Source organism: Homalodisca vitripennis, chromosome 1 (assembly GCF_021130785.1).
Source record: "Homalodisca vitripennis isolate AUS2020 chromosome 1, UT_GWSS_2.1, whole genome shotgun sequence".
NCBI classification, from domain to species: domain Eukaryota; kingdom Metazoa; phylum Arthropoda; class Insecta; order Hemiptera; family Cicadellidae; genus Homalodisca; species Homalodisca vitripennis.
In genome coordinates this window covers 31168167-31188762 of record NC_060207.1, presented here as the reverse complement: position 1 = coordinate 31188762, position 20596 = coordinate 31168167, and the positions used below count along the sequence as shown (strand labels likewise).

At 35.7% G+C, this 20596-nt stretch overlaps 1 protein-coding gene and 2 non-coding genes across 3 annotated transcripts in view; 2 read left to right on the top strand and 1 right to left on the bottom strand.

Moving 5' to 3' along the window:
- Window positions 1-20596, bottom strand: part of LOC124359270 (rhophilin-2-B) — a 169998-nt gene that overhangs the window by 61821 nt on the left and 87581 nt on the right.
- On the top strand, window positions 6154-6225 carry Trnap-ugg. The gene has a single exon. It is a non-coding gene; the product is annotated as a tRNA-Pro (tRNA).
- Trnap-ugg lies at window positions 8823-8894 on the top strand. Its single transcript has one exon. It is a non-coding gene; the product is annotated as a tRNA-Pro (tRNA).

Genomic DNA, 20596 nt, shown 5'->3' with positions numbered 1-20596 from the left:
AAAAAGATTCGTTTACTGAAAAAATGAAAGACGAGACAAATAATAAGTTCTAATGCAGTTTTAAACAGCTTAAAATAGGCCTTTTTTTTGAAGAAAAAAATCTTCAGCCCCAAGGGTTTTAAACGGTCAACAAGAAATAATTTAAAGTACATTTTCACTAAGAGACTAATAGGCGCCAGATTAATGTGAAAAGGGTGAGAATCTGTTATCTCTCTAATTATGAGTTGTATATTGCGTGACCGGTTGTAAAGCTGGACATCACGCAAGCAGGTGTTTCCGTGGACTCCCCACTTCACAATGCAGCAGAGAAAAATAATCATACGTATCAATTAGAGCACTCTGATTAATATGGACGATGAGCGGTGAGAGCGAAAATTAGAGGCGATGATCGTTCCTCGATAATATCGTCTGATCCGCGGTCATGATCACGGGAAGTCATCGCGGAGGAAAGTGATCCAGTGGAGGATCACAATCTCCAGGTAAAAGCCGAGACGTTCAACCCGCCAGGATGACTCGACTGATGCGATCTCACACTCGGCTGGGGTGTCACGGGCTGTGGTCAAGGAAAGTCACCGGTCCCGATAAGTTTGATCAATGGCCGGATGGATGTAATTTGGGATGAAGATGATCAATGACCCATTATGTCGACTTTATCAGACACGTCGGGGTGTTATCACGATGTTATTGCCTTCACGTTTAATTTTGAACTAGATATTGTTACTTGGGTATGAACCAAAAAGCGATATCCAGTCTTTTTATACCTAATTAAAGTACAATTAAATTGCCAACTTACGGTGACGTTTATTTTTATCCAAGACGAACAATGTACAGGAACAGTTGGATTATCGGATTTGTTGCGTGTTCTTGTATTTTTAGAACCTCGACCCTTGATGCATAATATAATTGAGACAGAAATCCTACAAAAGTAAAGCAGTACTCTACCAATTAACAATAAAACCATATATTTTATATTCGTCTGCCAAGTTTGCAAAATTTGCCTGGTACTTTTTGAGATTATTTTAAAACACTTTCGAGCTTTGTCACAATTAAACGAAAAATACAAAAAAATACAATAGAAACAAACAATAAAAATTGAAAATAAAATAGACAAAAAATGGCCATATTATGATTTAATCGATATTAAAAACCCAAGATTCACTTTTCTGATCAAAATGTCATGTTTCTACCTCAATGACAAGTACCAACTATTTTATGACAACTAGAGAGGCAGTCAACCGTACAGTTTTACTATTATGGTAATTTCCTGTTCAATAATTATAAATGAATTTCATTCTACTGGGGCTCTATTAAACGGTTGTACTTAGTTTTCCACACGAAGGTGGACACACTAATTAAATCTACTTAGAAGTATTACAGTGGCAAACCAGTTTATCATTAGATTTTGTATATTATGCTGTATTTTATTCATTACAAGTATTTCCATTGTAATAATTTCCTGTGAGCCTAATAAACATAACTACCTAACACCATTAATAACTTAAACGTCTTTCAGGATCACCAAAAGCATCTTTGCCTTGAGTAATTTGGCAAAGTTTTATTTACTGGATGTCTTGAAACGGTCTAGTTTGGTCTTGTACACCACTTATCTTATGGAATAAAGTTGTGGAGCGGATGTGCAAAATACAAATTTGAAAGAGCCTTTAGCCTCCAGAAGGAGACAGTCATTACCAGTATACCTTTGGAAAGAGTCGTGTAGAGGTGCCTTTAAGAGTTTGGGAAACTGACTTGACCCTACCTCTACAATCTACATTTTGGAAATGGTTTTGTATTTTCAATCTAATTGTGTGCTGACTCATGTTAGTGGCGTACACGAATACAACATTAACTACAGGAACTCAATCTCACAGAACATCTGCCTCCGAGCAACTTCTATCAAGTGCTTTGTGTCAAGTTAATCATTAATCATTAAACTCACAGAATGCGTCGAACAGTTGGAAAGTTAGAATCATTTTTAGACTGTTAAGAAATCTAGTGTCGAAATTCCATTTTGGTCTCTAAAGCTGCGAAATATTAATTGAAAGACTCTGTTAAATGAGGACATGGACTTGACTACATCTTACCTGCTCACAGGACCGCTCTGTTCGCAAAGAAACCCTCATACGCTGGAGCTAGACTATATAATGCTTTATCTATCGAGCTCAAGACAATTGAAGAAAAAAAACTAAAAAAGGACTGTATTACTGGCTTGTGAAGAAATCAGTTTACACAATCAGTGAATTCCTTGAACATGTAAATAGCCGCAACAATTATTAAAAACTAACTAACTAAAGACAATTTATTTTCATTACATTGTATTGATTTTCATTTATATTATTATGTATTTGACACCTGTTCTAACTTTATGAATAAAGCTTTCTGTATTCTGTAGGACATCAAAATCATATGTTTAATTTAACCACTATTTTATATCTGTTTAGATTTATAGTCTTGAAAGCACGGATAAACTTGACAGTAACACCTCTTATATCAACCTTTTCTACAACTATTGTTGAATACAGAGTAAGAAAATTAAAAGTTTTAGTAAATGTATACTTTTAAATGTACGTTTTAGCTTGGTCAGCACAGTGATGCAGATATCAAATACAAAATTACTACATCACTTTTACTATCAATGTAAAGCCTATTACAAAATCCCATCTTAGTCGTCTTTTGAGAGAAGAAAACCTATCAGACCTTTGTATATATATATATATATATATATATATATATATATATATATATATATATATATATATTCTAGATCAGGGAAATAAGGCAAAATAAAACAATGGCACATAAATACTAAGAACTGAGTAAATTAAAATGGCCAATTTTTGACATATTTTCTTGATCATGGCAACAAGGCAAATTCTGCATTGGCATCGAAAATACGAGTATAATTCGGAATACCGTGCGAAGCTGCAGGTCACTAAATTAATACTACTTTATTTTAATATGAATATTTATTATAATAAAATGCATACGAGTTGTTTATTTATAACAACATATAAATGTACTGAACAAACAAGCTATTCAGCTTTCGGTGATATGTTGTTGAAATGCTTCGTTTGACGTTCTAGCAAACGAAGCGCATCATCTCTGAACTTGTAGAAATGTCTTTGCGTTTAAATGTAGAATAGTAAAGTATATGTAATTGTATTTAAACCGTATCTATGAAACTTGGTTACGCTTTCAAAGCAATGTTTACTGCTGAAACAAAAAGAACAATGTTTCTATCGGAACCAGACGAACAATGACAACAATGTTATCACAGATCATTGTTATACTGAACGCCGTAAATAAAAACAAAAGATTCGTTAACGTAATATCTTGTCGCGAATCTCGAATGTCCTATGTAGAATCGTGAAACAATAAACGACCTAGAAATACTATAATACAGTATCTTACAATGTGATACTTAACAATAACAAGAAGTTTCTAATATTGATTTATCTTACTGTACCGCAGGGCTAGGCTGTGACTATTTCATGAAGTGATCGCGTTTTCGATTCTTTGAGAGGACAATACAAATTTGCAAGTTTTGGACCATTTTCCGTAAAAATGTGTTGTGCGATCAATTGAAATGCTATTACTCCGGAAATAACCTCCTTAAATAAAAAATAAATTTGATTCTTTTCAGTATTGGTACACCGTAATTTGATATTACGTTTATAAGACCTTTTTCTAATTTTCTTCTTCTTTTTTAGTGTAGGTTGAAACTAACGTGCTATGTGATAAGCATTAATCATCAATTAGTGTGATAATTATATATCAAAGTGAACAATTAGTACACAAGTATAGTAATTTCACGGCGGTGAACATTGTTTAGTTTTTATTTCTCCACATTAGTGTGTAGAAAACTGTAGAAGTAAACAATTATTATTACTAATACTCAATATTACATGGTCCTTCTTCGTTGAAAAGACTTCATAAATTAAGACTATACAATGTATAAAATACTCAAATTTCCTGATTAGGAACAAGAGGCTTTCTTACACCTCTACTTGGAAATAACAATTTACCTTATTGGCCGCTCTGTTCTGCGCCCTGAGGACTGCTGCTTGAGCCATATCACTAACACCTCACAGACACTGTCTATCAGCTGATCGCTGACTGTTTATTCCTCTTTGACTTTCCTTCTTGGTTCAACTTCAATTAGTTTATAGAGAGCTGTAATTAGTTGTTAATAACTTTAAAACCTTACAATTTATAATTTTTTTACATTAGTCACGTATATGACAGAGTGATTAAGAAATGGTTAAGTTTAAATTTAATAATATTCCCGCTACCTTATGTTTAAAATTTTATATTAATCGCACATAGTGAATTTGTTTCAGAAAACACGTTCTGGTAAAGACTGCTGCAAAAACTTCTATAAATATAATCATTGTAGTAAAAACTGTAATATGTATTTTTCAACTTGCAAAACTATCAATTTTACAGAATCAAGTTATTGATTAATATGTTTTGTGCATATTTAAAATTGCATACAATAATTCAGACTACACTTTGTTTGAATTATTCTTGTTAGGTTACTTTAAGAGTATGTGTTTTTGTATCTACACGGACGTCAAATTAAAAATTGTCTTATAGTCAGTATCCACTGATGAGAATATGAATTATTATTTGTAATTAATAAAAATATTTACAGTACAAAAATGTATTACTTATAGGCTACATTATAATGAATAAAATAATTGAAAATATTTTCAAGTGAGTAAAAATAATGATTAAAATAGTGATGGTAAATCGTAATTTGTAAGGATATTTTATTGGATATTTATAGTAGAAAGTTTCGTCGTATACGATACTTTGCGGGGGCGCGATGACGGGCGAGACACAACAGCGAGGCGCGCACAGCACAACTGCCGGATCAGCTGGCAGGCCGAGACGCGGGAGACGCTGACCCTACCTCCAGCACTCTCTAGCGGTCTTTTCACCAACCACATCGCGTCGCCATTCACCTGTGAAAATTCAATTTTCCTGAAACAATCAAGTGTTCCTGAGTGTTATAATTTCGCATTGCGGTTAAAGACGACTTCCGGATACAACTGACGGGGTCCAGCGAGAGTAATAACGTGTATAATACTTGTGGCGAAAGATTTACGAGTCGTGAAAACCCGGTTGCAATTTTGAGTTAATCCCTACTTTTCCTCTCACTAGGGAAGTGTCACTTTAAAACTTCCTGGTGGTATTTTACCCGGAATCGGTGAACTGCCCATGGTAACATAATCAACTCTATTCCCTACTTTAGTGGTTGCAGTCTCTTGGGAGAATATGAAGTTTCCCATCTTGGTTTTTGACCATCAAATCAATTCCAAATGACTAGAAAAATCCAATGATTGAATTAGTCGAGATAGCAAAGCCCCCATCTCTACTGCCTACAGGTACGATCTGTATTGCTCTACATAAAATCGAAAGCTGATCCCATCCATACGCCTACTATGCAGATTATTGCATTATTTTTGGAAAGCTTATGCCGGCTGAGTTTTCTTACTTACAGTTTAAGCCACGTCAGCAATTCACACGAAAACTTTGTTGTAGTTTATTCAACTTCCTTGAAATATTTGGCACAATATTGAAATTACGCCTCAATAAAATGATTTGTATACTGTTTACTCTATAAAATAAAGTAACTTACTTCAATGACAATATTACTTCTCTTCTAATATTCATACCTGTGTCAAAATGAAAAAAAAAAAAAAAAAAAAAAACTATATCATTATATAGAGGTGGAAACTTCGATCTAAACTTCGTAATGTGAATGATTCCTTCTCAAGCTCTAGTAAAATCTGGGTTTCATACATAATTTATTGTGCATATAATAACTCCATATTACATATTACAAAAAAATATTGAAATATATTCTCGAACAAGTTTGAAAACTTTCAGCCTGTAATATATTATATTATGATACAGTTCTCAAAATTTTAAAGTTGGGCACTTCGAAAATCTTTGCAATATACTACTTAGTAACTCAGCCATCGTTTGATGATTCCTGTTTTGATTACATTTTTGTAAAAACCCCAAAGCCGCCAATGCACATTCCGTTAACACTCCGAGAACGCTACTGTTATTGAGGAATGCACAGACCGCTTCTGTCTATTACTTTCTCTCTTGGAATCCGAGTTATTGCTGCCATCATTCCTCATCGGCCGCTTGGTCTAGGGGTATGATTCCTGCTTTGGGTGCAGGAGGTCCCGGGTTCAAATCCCGGAGCGGCCCGTAAACTTTTTAATAACTGTCTTTTTAATCTATCTTTAATAACACTATATCATAGTTACGCATTTAAATAAAGAACGTATCTAAATATTTTTGGCTAATTTTTCTTCTTTGAATGATGGTAAGGAGATTCGTGACAACTAAGACTTCAGGTTTAATTATGGACATATATCGCGTCTAATTCAACATATGGATAAGTGATAGAAGTGAGATACTATGAAATTTATCATTCGTGGTAAAAGTGCCCTGTCTTTTTTTATGTTACCTTAATTTTTTCGCAAGGGCCAAATTTGTGCCCATATTTTAAATCGGTGAGAGGGCAATCTCTACTCGGTCCTAAACGTAGCCCTTATTGAGACAAGAATATTTGAAATTATCCTGAACTATCACGGCTCAGGCTTTTTCTTATTTTCTTTCCCAGTGGTGCTGTTTCAGTGAAGTGTTGATGATCATGAATAAACCTTATATCCTGCACTGCAATTGTAAGAAAAAAACCATAGCTGAACCTCTTACTAAAGTTTACCATACCCGCGACAAATATGTTTCTGGCGGTATACTCTAAAGCAACTCTGTCAGTAACTATTCACTCGAGAGATGGCGGAAAAGACACAACTAAAACTGAGAGAGGAAGCCGGACTCTGGCTAATGGTGCATCTTACAATGTAATATCTCTAATCTCGCTCAGTCGGGCCGCGGAACTGACAGCTATTGCCCAAGCGGCCGCTGCTCCCTCTGGGCACCCACGCGGACATCTGGTTGGTCCAAGGTCGCGTCAGTGGGAAGTCTTTTACTATTCTATTACGGCCGCACCCACACGTGCAGACGCATCCTTAATGTGCCCGGAAAGTAAGAGTCCAGGCGGTGGCAGCTCGCCCTGGCGTGGGCTGAATGGCGAGCAGTCCCCGCTCATAGCTCGCCTCCCCGCCAAGGCGTTTGGTTGGCCGCCGATCAACGAAAGTTGTTTCGGTAGCAACCATATCGACAGCAGGTCGATGGACCATCCCACGTTTAGTGAAAGATTACTAAATAAACCGTGGACAATCAAAGGAATTCTCACACTGAAAGGATTCTTGAGTATTAGACCTGGAGACTTTAACGAACGGTAAACTGGTGTGTGGTTTATCGTCACCTACGGACAACCGTTGATCAACGAAAACTCACTACTGATACTTAGTAGTTGTTCAGTGATCATTCATTCACTGTGTATGTACATAGTACGAACCGATAATTCGTTCTGATATATATTTCGGAATTCCTAAACGAAACATTATCTAAGTTGTTTGATGTGGCTGAACATTGTAGTGTGGCGTCTGGTACTTGCATTTTGTTGGCCGGTGGTCGTTTCTTCTACCTGTTCTAGAAGCTAATATCATTACTGTATCTTCTAGATATTTTAAGTTTTATTTCTAGTTGTTATGCGCTTCAGCTTTTGTTTCCCTAAATGGGGTTTAGCTATCTCTCTTGGCTTTCCGGCTCAATGGACATAGTTTTCTGAAAAGTGTGGAAAATAGGTTAACCGCAAGCTCTTAAAAGCTGTTTGCCCCGGTCGCTCAACGTCACGTCACCGTATTTAGTTTCTAGCCATCACTAGACCCAGTAAACTTTCCAAAATCAATTAAAAATAGTAGCCTAAAACTTTGGAGTGGCAGAAAACAAAAAAAAAGGTAGCAAAGAATGAGTTAGTTGTTCATGTTGATTTCAGATTCCCAGGCCATTACATTTTGCTGTGCACTGAGTATGTATGTATTTTCGTGTGTAGAGTCAACTTAAGCAACTCGTCAAACAGTTCATATCAGAATTATACCTATTTTAATAGCATGTATAACATTTAACATTTGCAGTCATTGCATGAACTTTATCAAGCTCTTTACATGAAATACGTTGTTTTTACATTTTATATACATAAAAATATAATATTGAATGAATATATAACGCTGTCAGTATACCAGAGCACATTGTGTGGGAAAACAAAATTCCCATAACGCATCTTTCGATCTCTTTCAGAATTTGAATATGTGCGGGGCAACTCTAGTCACACTGATATTTATTGTTAGTAAAATAAGTACTATGAAGCATACTGGTATGGGTTTAAAACCTTAAAAGAGGTGAAATAGGTTTTCGGTTGGGTTACTTTAAAAAATTCGCAGTCCTTTTAATACCTTCCCTAGAGACAATATAAACAGAAAAAATATCTTTTGCCATTCTACGAGGAATGAAAAATGCAGTTACCTCTCTCTTAAAACAGAACCGCGTGTAAAACGGTTTAAGATAAAGAGAGGGATTAAAAAAAATACACTTTGCATTAAAGACTGTTAAATAACTAATGAAATGCCTGTACTTTGTCGTGGGTTGATCAAATACATATATTCTCATAATTTCAAGGAAAGTATCTAAAATACCTGTGACTATGAAATTCAATTTAATAAAACGATTGCTCCACCCTAAAGGGAAATATAAAAAGCTACGTTAGATGTTAGTAAGCTAACAAGGTGCAAAGAGTAGCCTACTCAGAGAGAACATTACTCGAGAGTGTTACGTCATAGTAACTTTCTCTTTACAAACATCTCTTGTTTGCTCTGAAACGTGAAGCTCTTCAAGGCGGCCGCTTGGTCTAGGGGTATGATTCCTGCTTTGGGTGCAGGAGGTCCCGGGTTCAAATCCCGGAGCGGCCCTTGTATTTTGCATACCGTGAAATGTGTAATATACTAGCAGAAATTACACGACGGCTTGATGTAACGAAGGTATAACAACATAAATTTTCATTTTTTTAAACAAATATAGAATTATTATTTTTTTATCAGAATGTCATTAATTCAATAAGCTATTTGCAGTCAAAAATTGAATGCAAAATGTCGAAGGAATTATTACACACCACGTGTAGCGTAACGGGCTTCGCTGGTGTTGCATGCACAATTTCAAGGTTATAGTTAATTTCATTCTCAGGTGCTCTGCAAACAAACAGTCGAAGAGAAAAGAAATGTTTACATCCCAGGAAAAGTGTTAGCCTAGTGTTAACGACGCTCACCCATAGTTCCATAGTTGGACATGCATAATCATTAAAGACATTCTTGTCTATGAAGTAGTGAAGATTCATGAAAAATTAAAGTCTAGAGAGTAGCTTTTTTCCCAATAACTTGCCACATTGTATATTTAAAATGTTAGTTTAGTTAAATTTCATAGCAGTTTTCAAATGATAAACGTGTTGATGATCTAAGGAGTGTACACAACGCAAGGGTGCTCGGGAATCAAATTCTGTAACTTTCTTATAACATTGATTTGCTAGTTTTTTTTTTTTTTTTTTTTTTTTTTTTTTTTTTTCATTTTACTCTATGAATAAAAATATCACATGTTGAAATCTCTTATGACTGTACTGTTTGTCTTTAAATATTTATTTCTTATTTAATTATATATTGTCGTTACCATCACGGTTACCCATAAGACCAATGTAAAATATTCGCTAATGTTTAGCCAAATCCCATAGAGTGACATGAACCATCACAGAACTCAGAGTTCCTTATCTACAAATGAGGCATCATGCAAAATGTGAAGTCTATAGGTCAGTTCGTGTTCGAGATATCGTGCGGACAGACAATCAGACATCACATACGACATTTTTCCAGCCTCTCGAATGATAAGCTTCGCTAACGTTCAGGCAACCAGAAAATATTGTTTAATTAATCAGTCGTTTTCCTTTTCGTCAGAAAAACGGTGGTCCAGAGATACTACCCTGCATGACTACATCAGAGAAAAGCCAAGGACCGTGTATGCAGCGGCAGCTGAGTCACCGTGGAACCTCATTCGTGAGTACGCGACCAGAGAGGACACCCCGCTGAGGAAGATCTCCCAGCTTTGAGTAATCCTGGACGACGCACCTTAGCCACACGCATGGACAGACACCAGCTGACTCGTCACCACTACAACCGAAATCCACTTGACTACAAACCATTCACCGACTACTGAATGTATAGTACACTCTACTTAACAATCCACCGACTATAGCGCACCGATAACCCCACCTGAGACTGGATATACAGTAGTCAAGCAGAGTGCATGTTGCAGAGATACTGCATTAGGAGGGCCTGTCTTCTACCTCTTGTAACATATGGGTGGATGTTGTGGGAACATCAGTGAGAGTGAACATTAGACTACTGTTAGCTCTCTTGAGTTATATTGTACAGAAGATCCTGTTGAACAGTGATGTAACTCACCGTTTAACATTCCTGCGGTAGTTAGTATATAGATAATTGATAGATGTTGTGAGAAATTCAATTAGGAGTGATCACCAGACTGTTTTTAGCTCTCCTGAGTTGTGTCGTGTAGAAGATTCTGTAAATCAGGGATCTAACTCACCGTTTAACATTCCTCAAATAGTATATATAGATAGGTATTGTGAGAACTTCGATTAGGAGTAATCACAAGATTGTTGTTTGCTCTTTTGAGTTTTGTCGAGTAGATGATTCTAGAGAACAATGATCTATCTCATCGTTCAACATTCCTGCGATAGTTAGCATGTAGATACTTGATAGATGTTGTGGGAACTGAAATTGTGAGTGATATCCAAACTGTTGTTAGCTCTCCTGGGCTGTGTCGTGTAGAAGATTCTGGAGAACAATGATCTATCTCACCGTTTAACATTCCTGCAATAGTTCAACCTCACGCACTACTCCTCCCACACCAAACCTCCCATTATTGCTCTATTTCTCAGTAAACGCTTTTACAACTCTGTCTTTAAAGAAGAAAGTCTCTCGTTTTAATTACAATAGTTTATTTGAGTAATAGCCTCGTTGGGGAAACGTTAGTATTAGGCACACCCCAGTCTCATGCTACTACTCTGTTACGACTGAGGTACCTTCAAATAGAATCAGAAATATTTAACCCGTGAAGACAAAAATAATGTGTCGTGTAATAAACAGTGGTCACGTTTATGTGAAGTTATCTTTTGTTTACAACATCGAATATCGTAGAATCACTTATCTACCCCAAAACTTTATCTAAATATCGCCAAATTTATGTGAAGTTATCTGCTGTTTACAACATCGAATATCGTAGAATCACTTATCTACCCCAAAACTTTATCTAAATATCGCCAAATTTATGTGAAGTTATCTGCTGTTTACAACATCGAATATCGTAGAATCACTTATCTACCCCAAAACTTTATCTAAATATCGCCAAATTTATGTGAAGTTATCTGCTGTTTACAACATCGAATATCGTAGAATCACTTATCCACCCCAAAACTTTATCTAAATATCGCCAAATTTATGTAAAGTTATCTGCTGTTTACAACATCGAATATCGTAGAATCACTTATCAACCCCAAAACTTTATCTAAATATCGCCAAAATTTATGTGAAGTTATCTGCTGTTTACAACATCGAATATCGTAGAATCACTTATCCACCCCAAAACTTTATCTAAATATCGCCAAAATTTATGTGAAGTTATCTGCTGTTTACAACATCGAATATCGTAGAATCACTTATCTACCCCAAAACTTTATCTACATATCGCCAAATTTATGTGAAGTTATTTGCTGTTTACAACATCGAATATCGTAGAATCACTTATCTACCCCAAAACTTTATCTAAATATCGCCAAATTTATGTGAAGTTATCTGCTGTTTACAACATCGAATATCGTAGAATCACTTATCTACCCCAAAACTTTATCTAAATATCGCCAAATTTATGTGAAGTTATCTGCTGTTTACAACATCGAATATCGTAGAATCACTTATCCACCCCAAAACTTTATCTAAATATCGCCAAATTTATGTGAAGTTATCTGCTGTTTACAACATCGAATATCGTAGAATCACTTATCTACCCCAAAACTTTATCTAAATATCGCCAAATTTATGTGAAGTTATCTGCTGTTGACAACATGGAATATCGTAGAATCACTTATCTACCCCAAAAATTTATCTAAATATCGCCAAATTTATGTGAAGTTATCTGCTGTTGACAATATCGAATATCGTAGAATCACTTATCTACCCCAAAACGTCATCTACATATCGCCGCATTTATGTGAAGTTATCTTCTGTTGACAACATCGAATATCGTAGAATCACTTATCTACCCCTAAACGTCATCTACATATCATCCCATTCATGTGAAGTAATCATCGATGATATTTAAGACACCTTACATAATAATGAACGTCTTTTTGTGTGTATGGATGGTTACGTAAATATCACTTACAAAGTTATATGTGCTTGACTAAATATTTCCAAGATACAAACGATCTGTCATAAATCAAACACAGCTGCAGTGTTCCAAAAGATTCTCATCCCCGAGTATTTGGAGCAAATGTGCTATGATATAACCTGGTAACTATAGGAACGATTTGAGCACAGTCCATTCTGATCAATTCATTAATAGAGATGATACTATCAATTCCTTCACATCTTTATAGCAAGCTTACGTTTCAACTTTTGTTTTATTGGATTGTGGCACTTGCATGATTTTGATAGCTTTTTAAATGTGAAAACGCACAAAACGGGTTTACCAGTGGTGAAATAAAATAAATGTTCTGTAGGGTACTTGTTTAAGCGCATAACCACTCCGTTGTAAACGCAAAGTTGGTGAGTAGTTAAACGGATACGTTATCGCATACATAGTTTCGCAGTTGAGATATATACTTTTGTGGTCAGTCTCCACGCAAATAACTTTCCTTGGAATACAAAATGGAATCAGATACTACGTTTATAAAAATATCAACTTGTTGATTACATAGATCACTAATATGAATATTTCAAACAGCAAATCGTGATCCAAAACGTGAATGAGAAGCATACAAAGGTAAAGAAAACTAATTAGTCAATTACCGACAAGAGCAATCATCACATTACCATGCCCTGTTCTGTTTACTATGTTCACGTCGGAGCCAGGCGGCGGCGGTGGGCGGCGGCGGCCGAGGGAAGGATGAGTGATGGAAGCTTGGCGTGGTCCGGGACCGTAATGACCCTCTATTATAACATAGTCTGGGCCACAAAAACCCCAGAGCCCGACTTAACACCGGGTTATAATAGTATTAGGCTTGTTTTTGTGCGACGTCATCTCAGTCGGGGTGCCGTAGAGGGAGAGGTCTGACGACCGCATGGTCCGGTCCTTACAGTCGCTTGACCATTTCTTGACAACATTGTGTCAATAATGTATTATACAGCGATGAACAGGCTGGACAAAACGCGCTATACATCGTTGCGCATTACTCGTTAGAAATATTATATACAACGTAGTACGCAGTATTACACTTGGCACAGTTTGTTTTTGTGGTTCTATTACTTTTTTCGAGAATTTTGGTATGTAATAAGGAAAATAGGTTTGAAATTAGCAGTATGAGAATTAGTTTTAAAAAAATTTAAAAAGAGAGTTTCATTCATCTCGAAGGTATCACTAGCTAGGGAACTGCTTCTTAGATCCTTCTAAAACGCGCTATACATCAGTTCCGCATTACTCATTAGAAATATGATATACAATGTAGTACGCAGTATTACACTTGGCACCGTTTGTTTTTGTGGTTCTATTACTTTTTTCGAGAATTTTGGTATGTAATAAGGAAAATAGGTTTGAAATTAGCAGTATGAGAATTAGTTTAAAAAATTTAAAAAGAGAGTTTCATTCATCTCGAAGGTATCACTTGCTAGGGAACTGCTTCTTAGATCTTCAAATATTGACTGTGTTTATATTCTTTTGCCAACATACAATTAATTTGTTATCGGCCATTTCAAACAGCCAGTGTTGTTATTTTTTTGTAGTTGTACTGAATTTCTGTAGTTGTAAAATCTTTTGTTAATTGTGAAAATTAAAGTTTTGTTTTGTTATTTCAAATATATATTTATCGTATGTTTTATAAAGCTATTGAACTTTATAACTGATGAATACCAGTATGCTTTTAATGGTTCTTGTTTCTTTAAATGACCCATACCTCCATCCCATCATTTGACGTTGTGCGGTAGTTTAAGTCATATTTACGCCAAATGCACTTAGTAGTGAAATTGAAATATTAAATAACAGCATATCTTCTTTGAATAAACGTCAAGTGTCGTGAAAATATAAAATACAGAAGTCTCGCTGGAACAAACGATTGCAGCGCAGTTCTCCAGCTGGAACTAGGAACTACCTAGAAACTACACTAATGTATTCTGTTGACTCGTAGGATTTAGTTTCTAACCGTAGTTATATGTCTAGATTTGGATGTTATTTGGTGTGTTTGCGGCATATTCCAACAATGTACTTCTTAGTTTAATGTTTATTACTGACGATGGAAAGTTTGAAAGGATAACAGCATTTCGGACACTCGCCATCGTTATACGTTACAAAAAAGTATCACACTACGTTTCGAGGATTGAAATCTATCCTCATCTTCAGGTGTAAAAACAGACCCTGTGCCAGTACTAGTACTGTGCACTCAAAACAATGGTAGCACGAATACCCAACTCCGTTCCCTTTTCTCATCCCACATTTAAATATGGAATGTTTTAATTACGCCCTTATCTCTCACGTTAAACAGTAATGTCACACAATTATGTAAATTCCTCATCATACAATTCTCCCCAAAGCATTCGAAAAATGTATAGTGACTGTTCAATTATATTGTATGAAAGGTAATGTTTCCAAGTTTTCTCGACCAGTCTTTATATGAAGTATATAATATGCTTCCATTAAATATTCAATTGTCAGCTCTCTTATTTATTTATCCAAACACTATTAATTCAAAGTGTTAGTACTTCTCTATCTCATCTATCTTATTTCTGCTTCCCCAAATACTTTTTATAGTGAAAAAATTCTGGGATATTTAATGCGTAAATGCTATTTGAAATATTAATGTTTTCTTTTCTGAAAATGTAATACAATGCATAATCTTAAAAATTCACTGAAGAAAATTATTAACATTTCGATGAAAATATCCCACCTGCCGACCGTTACCTTGTCCACAACCCTGTTTAAAATCCTGTTGAATTAAAATGTAGTAAAGTTATTGGTTATAATGATTTTATTATTGTAAAATCTAGAACGGTCCAGTTAAAATATTACGGACATCTCTCACGAACAAAAACCTATCTAACTCCATGCAATAATATTAGTTTGTTAACATTTTTTGTGTATCAAAAGACTGTTAAGTACAAACACCTAGTACCTAGCACAATACAAAAATAGGTAAAGTAACCAAATAGACTCCTCACGTGTTCTAACGCATTAAATCTACCCACTTCAATACATCTTCTAATCATCGTTACCGACATCAACTCAATCTTCGAAATCATCCAAGAATACTTCTGCCAATGGCACAGTGTAGCGGAATCAAACAACGTCGAGCGTGGCTGCTGCTTGGATGAATGACCGCTGAGCGATCCTGTCCTTGCAAGCAGCCCGCCGCCCAGTCATTTGGTGGTGGTTCGGAATCACCTTTAACATTACTCTACTTAACTTTAATACTAGCAGGAACTTGAATAAACTAGAGTGCTAAAATGTAAAATGTATGATTCTATCTAGGATAGTCTATGTTTTGTACTAGACCCAACGTTACAGAAGTAGGCTATTCCTTTCGTTTTCTTTTAAGAAATTAGTAATACGCTAATCTCAAGTAACCACTCTTATCTGTTTAGGCTACTACACAGAGTGCTAGAATATCCAGTGTTAGGAGATCAACCATGTACCAGGGGTAGATTCTAGAGACAATGCTGTTATGTAAACATCTCGATGTCTAGCTAGCCGCTGTCGAACGACAGAGATGATTGGTGCCAGTTGGATAACGGCGAAAGCGGGTTTCTCCTTGACAAAGTGGGCTTTATGACGGAGTATTAATGTCTTGTGACGTTGGGCCGCGGTGCGGTGTCTGCTATGACGGCGGTGGCGGACGCGGAAGGTATGCTGTGACAGCCTCTAATTGTCATCAGCTGGTGACGAACAGCTGATTGGCGGAAACAGCTGATCGTAACAACACCATCACGCGAGACAAAGCGGCACATTGTTGATGGCAGATGAGATCAGGATAGCAATGAGGATCTAACCTTTAGACTGCCAGAGTTAGCGTGACGTCAGGTGATATTCTGCTTTCTCTCTTTGCTGATGCGAGATGTTAAAATTAAAATATTTCGTAAAAAATGTAGGTCACCTGAAATCTCGATTACTGAAACCACACTATGTAAAAGAAATACAAAACGAAACACAACCCGTATTCTCTTAATAAGCAAATTACGTACTAAGTTACTAGTTTAGAAGACAATTTTACCTGCGTACAAAGAAAATTTATTTTTCGGTAGTGGTACAAAAAAAAGGGTTGAAACTTGAAATTGACTGAGTAAGCACATTCAAAACACAAATATAAACTCTAGCTGACAATAAAACGGGAAATTTAATTACAAATTTAATTCAGTTTAAGTAAAGTGATTTTGGTAACGAGAATCCTGTATGGAGCAGCCATTTGCTGAGCCAACATTTAAGGTACTAATTCAAAACCCATATTCAGTAAGAAACTTACAATTTTACCAAACCATAATTTGCAAAGTAAATACTGTAAAAGATTTCTCATCCTTATCTTCAGCCATTTTTTCTTGAGCCTTCGTACAAAATCAACCAAAATTACTAAGTAGTGATCAAAAAATTCTTCTGTATTCAGGAGGTCATCTTAATGACGTGATCCTGGGTCTGTAAAAATGTATCCAACAAAAGACATATCGTACACCTTACTTGTGGATAACTTGAAAGTTCTCTAATTAAAGGCAGCGTTTACAGAATATTTTAACTGCTGCATAAATAACGCGTTAACAATTGAAAGATATAATTGCAAACGTTACAATACAAGAGACAGCTGCATGCAAAACACAAGCGCGCATTAAAATAATTACTTTGTTTCAAACGAGTCCCATAAAGTGTAATTTGTACGAGGGACGGTAAGATTTAACAATGGAACATTTTAATTTTGAAAGGTCTTAAAATACAGCCATCAGGACAAATTCTGCAGGCTTTCACTTCTCGCCGCCGGTCACGAACACTGGCCTGGCTCCCCGCTGACATCCAATTCACTTTTCCAATTTCGATTTGCCAGCGTTAGCCACTCGAACTTTCCAGCTCAATAAACCACTGCGTGTCTGACAATGCCGCGGTATTTCTGACAGTCCCTTAATTAAATTATCAGCGAGGTTTCAACAACGTTTAATAGGCTATGACGGTACAGGTATAAATAAAATAGTAAAAATAAATAGTAGGTTCACTGATAAATAAAGACCACTCAAATATACAACAAAACTAGCAGCAAATGTACACAACACAAAGTTTTGTTAAGTTACAATACTAAAACATATTCCCCATTTTCGAATTTGGTCAAAATGTGTTATGCGGGGCAGCCCGCATTTATGGCCGGAGGTATTATTGTCACACAGTTTAATAACTAATACTATCTTAAAGACAAATGAAAAACATCCCTCGAGATCGTGTTTGTCACGTAACAGAATACAATTCTAGAGGATCTCGTCACAAATGTCTAAGAGAGCTATAAAATGTCATAATTGTATACCACAAGTAGTATTCTATACAAAAAAAGCTAGAGTTAGTATGCTGTCTAACCAGTTCCGAGTTCGTTATCTTTATTGATAAGGCATTTGATTGTTCCAGCGTTAAATAGCTACATTAATAAAAGCGTGTTAAAAAGGTTTAAGAGTGGCGCCAACACAAAACAGATTTTGACCAAAACATTGTGTATAAACAAATATATATTCTTCAACATAGCAAATCCCTATTATATTGTTGTATTTAATCTATATAAAGTATTATTTTCGTATTTCAACCATTCGTATGTTCATGTTTTATTCACTATGTTATCAGTTTCATATAATAATGGTTATTTTTAAGTACAAATATTTTATCTTGAAATTTGATAACAATGGCCTTTAACAACTTTGCTATCGTACTTATAAAACATGTTTGTAGATAAGTTTTTAATAAGAATGTATAAATTCAATTCCCTGAATTGCTTTATTTCATATGTACGTAAAATAAAACTAAATGACCTGAGTTGCGACGCACTCTAAACGTAGATTCACTTCGCTCGCTAAGTGAATCTATTTATCCAATGATAAATATTATTGGATAAAACCACCTCTTCATAGTCTGGACAGATCCGCGTTTTCTTTTAAGGTTAAATTTAATTATCTGATTCGTTTTTAAATGTAGTTACCTTGCTAAATATGCTAAATACTGCGTGACCTTGTCATGTAACAATTTGATAAATAATACGCTACAAAATAAATATGAATGTTTGTAAAATATTCCCAAAACTACAGTATGACTTGATTGGCAGCCGAGTGGTTTTGTCTGATTCACCTGAGATGGTAGTAGGCTGGCTAGTAGCTTAGTGGTTAGAACTAGCAACCATCCTCAGAGTTGATACCGCTATAATCCACTAGTCAATTAGTGTCATGCTGGATAATCTTTTTAAGTGAGGCACTAACTCACTGCTTGCCGATACCCTCCCACTGTCCTGATGCTCATACAAACATAAACACTGGGGGAAATTAGGCCTTATTTGAAACAAGAATTATTTCAGCTAACCGTCTTATTTTATTTATAAAACATGATGGCGTACATCATACATAATACACATATATATATATATATAAATAAATAAATAAATATATATATATATATAAATATATATATATATATATATATATATATATATATATATATATATATATATATATATATATAAAGGATATGAACTCTTTAATTTGAACTTCAACATCGTCGTCAATTCATAGATATTTTGGGTTTTAATAGAATAAACCAATGAATTAAGATGACCGCATAAAAAGGTTTAAGGAATTAAAGCGCATGATCTTGCTGGCCATGTGTGATCAGTATTGAGTACAATAGGACGATCCGGGAACTGCTAATGGATCAACTGAGGCGTAAAGGAGGTCATATGCTCGACATCATGTTTCATACATGCACTGGGAAGGTGAGGTGAACATTTTTACGACTATTACCTTGTTGGTTTGTGAAAATAAAACTTATTATGTTCATGTATCAAAACCCCTACTCTTTTTGAACCACACTATCCTTAGCCGTTGGTCCTGAGGTTAAGTGTTAGAGAGGGCCTCTTAACCCTAATTTCTCCTGGTAAAATAACTTCTCTTTACTTTTTTACTATACATCTGATCTCATCCAGATACCCCAAAATATATCTGTTGTACGAGAGGTATACCCCAAATCCTTTTGACGTATATTGTCTCCTAATAGATCGTGACCACGTAAAACTGATAGAAAAGCAATGAGTCTACCATATTATTGAGCCAAATGGTGATAATGTCGAACACAGTTCATGGCCGTTTTTGTCGGAAGTCGAACACCGGCCTTGTCGCTTCTGCTTGTTTTCGTAAAACCCAATACACGATTTTTCATTATGATTAGCTTGGCCATACCGAAATAGTGCTTCCAATAATTAAAACATCAGGTAAAGATGTTCGTTTACTTTTAGGTTGGAACAGACGGCAGGCACGTATATTACACGGTCTGTAGATTTTGGCATGGGGAACGTAGAACCACGTTTACTTTCGTCACCTCCTTGCGCCCTTCAAACCGCTAAAAACTATTGTGCCCTTGGGCATTCTCGGTGTCTGTTCATGCAACAGTGACGTACTTAAGGCGGCCTCAGAACAGGGAAATGTTTATTGAAAATTCGGGCATTCACTTGAAAAAGTTCCTTCTAGACTTCGAATCTACTGCTAATGTTCAGTGACAGTAACAATTAGAATAAGAACATCAAGATCCTAAATTTATGTGCTTCCTTTTTATCTATTGCAGCTTATCTTTTATACAAACACTTAATAAAAAGGACTATTTTCTCCTAGGTAAATAATAACGTTTTAAAGCGAAGAGAATTATATGTTCAATACATACAAAATATTTAGCCTTCAACACAAGCTTTTATTATATATAGTAGACTCGGAACAAATATCATTAAACACACAAATAAAATATATGAAGATGATGAAACTTTACCAAACATTTTTCTGTGCAATATTATTTATCAGATTAGTGTTGAGTTCTTTTAGTATCGAGAGAATTCTTTCTGACAGTCGTATTTTACTCTTACTTTAGTGCCCGCAGAACGACTTTTCTCCCCCCCCCTCCAGACAATATCCCAGACCTATCTTTGACCACGCTGTATTTATTTATTGCCCTGAGACCCTCTCACAGATTTCTATGTGTAAGCTATAAACTAGTGTTTCCATTCGCGGCACGTAGGACTAGATGTAGACAGTTATCGTGGGAGTGGACTCCGGGCCGCGGCGATCTTGATCCTGGCGGAGGATCTGCGGAGGATAATATCACGGTATATCATCATAACAGCTTTACGAGGCGG